The sequence below is a fragment of the Nilaparvata lugens genome, chromosome 1 (genome assembly GCF_014356525.2).
Source record: "Nilaparvata lugens isolate BPH chromosome 1, ASM1435652v1, whole genome shotgun sequence".
In the NCBI taxonomy this organism is placed as follows: Eukaryota; Metazoa; Arthropoda; class Insecta; order Hemiptera; family Delphacidae; genus Nilaparvata; species Nilaparvata lugens.
The window spans coordinates 15415000-15420999 of NC_052504.1; positions in this window are offsets into that span (position 1 = coordinate 15415000).

Sequence of the window (6000 nt, forward strand, 5' to 3'; positions counted from 1 at the left end):
GATCGTAATGTTAAATGGATGGCCTGTAAGAAAACAAAGGCTTTTATTTTGTTATTGTTTACGCGGTGGTGTAGAAGACGAGACAAGGCACTGGAATAGTCTAGTTGTACAAGTATAGGAATAGGAAACCGATTTGATAGCTTCGATCTGTGTGGGGCATCTCTACTTTTCCAATACGAACCGGCGGAGAAAGTAACCGGTCTACCCTCTCAGGCCAAGGTTGCACTGACTTGATTTATTTTGCAGCCTAATCCCATTGCGAGCATGCCCTTAACCTGGCCGCAAGCCCATAAGCATAACAGGTTCACTTGCTGCCTTCTTTCTTCTTCACCAAATACTCTCTCCGCTACCTACATTCTGCAAAAGGAATGTGTTTCCCAAAATTCTCAGTCTTACTGACCTATAAAATACGGTAAAAAGTGATGAAGTGTCCACAGTAACGCTCTTAGATTGAGTGAGCGATTTACATTTCTGATAAAAATAATATCTCGAGACTAAACAGTGATTTACAACATTCCATTGAATGGTTTTGCTCAACTGTAAATACGTTGTAATTGTAATCTCCAACAAACTTCTAAATTTTCACAGAAGAACTGCTCCATGATTCTTGGATCATTTCATCAATTCAGAACAACACAACTTTTAGAAAAGCACCACAGGCTGAAGCCGAAAACGGTTCTAATTCTAATTTATACAACAGTTCAACTATACTATTCACTGTTTTGGATGTAGTGATTCAATAGAGAGAGTACTTCCGTAGAAGCTTAGAGATCCCGGGTTCAAACCAGATTACGAACAAAAGTTGTTAACCTATCATTTTAATGTATTGAACACTATACGATGCAAACTCCATAATTATTGTAGCCTAATTTGAAAAAAATAAAATGATCTTTCACTTTAGGAATTTTGAAGAGCTTTTTTATTTTAAATTCTAGCGGAGAAAGACAGAACTAATTCAAGACACTAAAGCGTATCTCAGGCTCAGTGTCAGACAACTCAATGAACGACTAGAGCCTAGGAACCTGCGGCCTTCTTTCATTGTCCAAATCTAGGATATTGAATGATGTGATGTGATGGGCTGCACTAATGATACGTTTCCAGCAGACAGCTAGCTCTACAAATGCTCTGACTTTGCAGCGAGCATTATTCGAGGATTCAATGATCCAAGTACAGTTATGCCTACTTTTTTACAAGACCCTACGCAATCACTTTATACTCACACCGCTGCAAATAGAATGTATGAAATTGGATTATGTACGATTCTGTTCACGGGAATCTGTTCTAGGCCTGCATGATTTCTTATTATTTCCTACTTCACAAGGAAAAAATGTCTAGGAATATTTCGAGTTTATCTAGGTCGGCCTTTGTCAGTATCAATCGAATCGGTGTTTGGTTTGCTGGTTACTGCGTCTCTGTTTAGAGTGCATTACCGTTGTGTGCTCTATTTGACAACAATGGTATTTCAGCGTCTATTGGCCGGCAATTGTGTATTAGTTGAATTATTGAAAATCGTCGTCGATTAATGCCCGTAACTGCACGCACTATTATGGATTTATTGCACTGTGCAGTGTCAAGGAAGGGAACGGTTCCCAGGGTGTTCCGTTCATCTCAAATCCCACTGCTGCTTCGATCGTCTCACACCTTCCGTGCCAAATAAAAAAAAACCATCTCAGCCAACTATCGATTATGACCTGGAACAAATCAAATCTGATAATGTTAGTGTGATAACAAGCTCGCAGAATTATCAAATGCCAATTTTCAGAACTCTCTCCAGGTTTTAGTACAAGATCATTGAACATTCACAATAGACTACTCAGGATATCAAACTGATGCCCAGTGATGTCAAGATCAGTAATTCAGGATACCAAGTGAACGATGTCATAACAATACTCAGGATATCAAAGTGATGTCAACTCTATTTGATTTAATTGTTAAATGGGATGGGTTAAATGCTGCTGGGATGCAGCATGTTTTATTTGATAAGACTAAATTATTATCTAACGCTATTCATTCATCCAATCGTATGGTTTTGATGCCAACAACAGACTTAATTTTTTTTTCAATTCATGACATTCTAATGTAAATCCTGATCATTGAAACATTCTCATTGTATTATGATAAACCTCACTATCGCTGTCGATACGATCAAACAGATAAAAACAGTTAATTTTCTTGATCAAAATCTAGACTCTTACTGGATAAGGGGTCATTATCAATTTAGGATTCATTTTTAAGAGTAATAGGCCCATATGCACCACCTTGGTTAAACGGAGAAAGACACGCTTTTCGTTTAAACCTGGAATGAAACACATTTGAATGAATGCAACAACACCTTTATGTTATATCATAAGGTGGATGGATGTAAGGTTATACTAGTAGTTCTGTGAACAGTAGACCTCGCGCTCAGTAAGTTACATTAACCTGTTGTTATGTTTTCTCAAAAATTAATAAATAATTGAACAATTTAAAATGTCTAGAAAAAATCCTAAATAAACATAGAGCTTTCTGTCCTATCGTACCGTGACGTGTCGTCCCGGAATGTGAGTGTGAGCGCTGTTATCAGGAGGTCTGGCTGCAACTGTCTACAACGTTGATTGAAACAAAGATACATTTTCAAGATGTTCGATGTTTTTGAACGGGTAGTATTATAGTCCACTAGACAGTTGATTTATGATGAATAATTCTATAGTCTGATTTTTACTCTTATACTGGTGTATGAAGGGAAAGAGGCTACTTTTTCCTTTTATATTATCCTTGAAATGCAAAATTTCCAAAAACCTTGTATATAGGTCGATGCGCAATTTGAAAAGGAACATACCTGTCAAATTTCATGAAAATCTATTACCACGTTTCGCCGTAAATGCGCAACATATAAACATTTAAATATTAAGAGAAATGCCAAACCGTCGACTTGAATCTTAGACCTCACTTCGCTCGGTCAATCATAAGGTTATATCATAACTACCTCCTAACTACTGACTACTACCAGAGACGAACAAATATCCAAGAATAGTTATGAGATGAAAGAATATTCTAGAACGAAAAGTACTTCACTTCTATCTGCTAATATACTAACTAGCCTACACTATGGTCAGCCAACTTTACTGAAAATCCTTCTGGCTTTGAGATACGTAGGTGATTTGGAACCTGAATTCAACCGTGGAACTATTAAGGCTGTGTGCTAAGGCTATAAATAAACTTTCTAATCGTGATATTTTTCAAAGTTTTTCGATTTGTATATCATCAAGCTATCAAAATGAAAAAGTTTTCTCGGAAAAACATTTTTTTCCTATCATTACTTTTTGAGATATTAGTGCCTGAAGTTTGAATTTTTGGGACAGAACATTTCAAATTCGGTAAGAAAATCCATGAGATTCAGAGGATGGATTCTTCATGGTATTATATTGTTGATTTAGTAAAACAAAAATTTCCTGAAAATATCAAATTTTGAAAAAGCTATTCAAGTTACCAAAAATAACTCAACTAAAAGTTATTTTTTGTAAATTGAATAAATATCTTGAAAATGGATTTTTTCAGAAAATTTTTGTTTTACTAGATCAACAATACCATGAAGAATCTATCCTCTAAATCGCATGGATTTATCTCTTACCGAATTTGAAATGTTCTGTCCCAAAAATTTAAACTTTTGTCGCTCATATCTTAAAAAGTAATGATCAGAAAAAAATGTTTTCCTGAGAAAACTTCTTATTTTTAATAGCTTGATGATATACAAATCGAAAAACTTTGAAAAATATCACGAGTAGAAAGTTCATTTTTAGCCTTTGCACAGCCTTAATCATCAAGCACAGCAACACTCATGTACTTCTTGAGATAGAATGTGGGTATAATAATGTATTATCTTCAGTTATTGCAGTTTTATTCATCATTTAATTAATATGACAGCTGGTATAGTAGGAAGAGGGTTGGATTTCGAGAGTAGAACATTCGAAAATTGGAATATCTCTAATACTTTTATGAACAAAAACCTGGCAAAACTTGAGTGCAAAAATTCACACTGTAGAGAACTTGACTCCTGTAGTAGTGATAGAATCAACGTAGTATAAAAGTACTGAAGCTCTGAAATGAGTTTTAGTAGGAAAATTGTGTTACCAATTAAGACAGGATGTTGGAGAGCAAATTTCCACAGCTGCATTGTTATGCGCACGTCAAATCAGATAAGAGAGCGTTGACTGTCTTGAGAACAAACCTGCAAATCAGTGAACCCAAGTCAGAATTAGTTATTTACATGTTCTTGCTCACCAGTGCCGCATAATAATTACAGTACCTGGGTCCCGGGGCGGAAAAATAGCTCGTAAACTGCTAATTTTCGAATTTGAACTTATTATTGGCTATGATTGGAACAAGGTTTGTTTCTAAAAACCGATGTACAATTCAAGATTTAGATTGATTAATGTAAAATTCACTTGACTGACATGTGTAGCATAGCATGCATCTTTCCAGGTCATTGTCATCCGTGATCTAATCGGAGTCTGATCAGAGAGCTACATATGACAGTTGTGGCTCGGGATTTATACTGCTAGTACACTAATTATTCACCCTATCTAGAATCTTGAAGGCTACAAATAAGTATACTTCAATATTTGCATTAGGTATGAAACTGTGAATCGGCTATGTTTTTACAGATATACATAAAATTCTTGTTCTATTTAATTTGACTTGATGACAACAAGATGTGAATGGAAATATCAGCTCACACATGACTGAAACTCATTGAAGCGGGTTATTGCTGTAGTTCAATGAACCAGAAAAATGAAAATGTTAACCGCTTTCGGCAATCTAAAATTTTGAATGAGCGATTCCATGTTAATGTGCCAAGTGGCGTGTGTAAACATGGAAATTTAATCATTTTCTATAGCACTTGCAGTAGACTGGAAGAATGTGTGGAATGCAGGAGTTCTCTGTAGAAAAAGGTATGGAGAAAAAATTATGGAGAGGAGAGCTGGAGGAAGAAGATATGAATGAAGTGGATAAGAGAGGATAAGACAGAAAAGCTTGTTTGTAGCACAACGTTCTATCCTTCTTTCCTCAGACTTCTGTCAACAAACCAAATGCTTCTTCTCATCTACCTTTCAAGAATTCAAATAAGGCAGATGGTCAACTCCTAATATCTTATCGCTGTGTAACCTACTTATTGAGGAATATATGAATTTTGAAAACCGATCTGTAAGTGATCCTAGTTAGTAACTCGACAATAAATTTCCAACATCTAATCAAATCAAGCTTTGTTCCATTGAAAGTTATGTGACAAGTTTAATCCCCATTTGTTAGATGTGTAATTATTGACATTCAATAGAATATGAGTGAATTATTCACCAGTAGAACATGTATTTTATGTTCGAACCATACAAATAATAAATGATTTAATAATATATAATGTTATTATTAGCACAAGAGCATTTATGAAAAAAAAACAAGAATCGAATGAAATGTAAAAAATAAAATAAGATATAATATAAAAATTAAAATTTAATATCGTACTGTATAAAATAATGTGTGAATCTGTGAACACTTGCAGGTTTTTGATGCTCATATGGCTTTATGACGTGTGTGCCAGTATAATGAGGTAAGCGATGAAAGAATCTACTGTATCTACTGAATCTCTCATTTACTGTGTTACAGCAATAGTAAACTGAGGTGTTGTTGACTAGGGAATTTTATTCAATCGAAATTGAGTACTAATCAAATCCTCATCTTACCACTAGCAGTTTTCTCAATCGCTTTAGATTTTAATGAAGTTGATGAATTTATAACCTTTTAGTTGGAGTAGAAAGTGAAATATAACATCAGTGGAGTGGGATGATTGATTACTTGATGTGGGATTAATGACTATTAATGACTATTGAGAGAACGATTATTAGCAACTCGCACCCATCCCATTATAAAAGGCTGTATCAATTTATTACTCCAACACATACGAAACCCATCTATTTAGACTCACTTTGCCCCGCATTGTAATAATAGAATACGACGGCAAAGGGC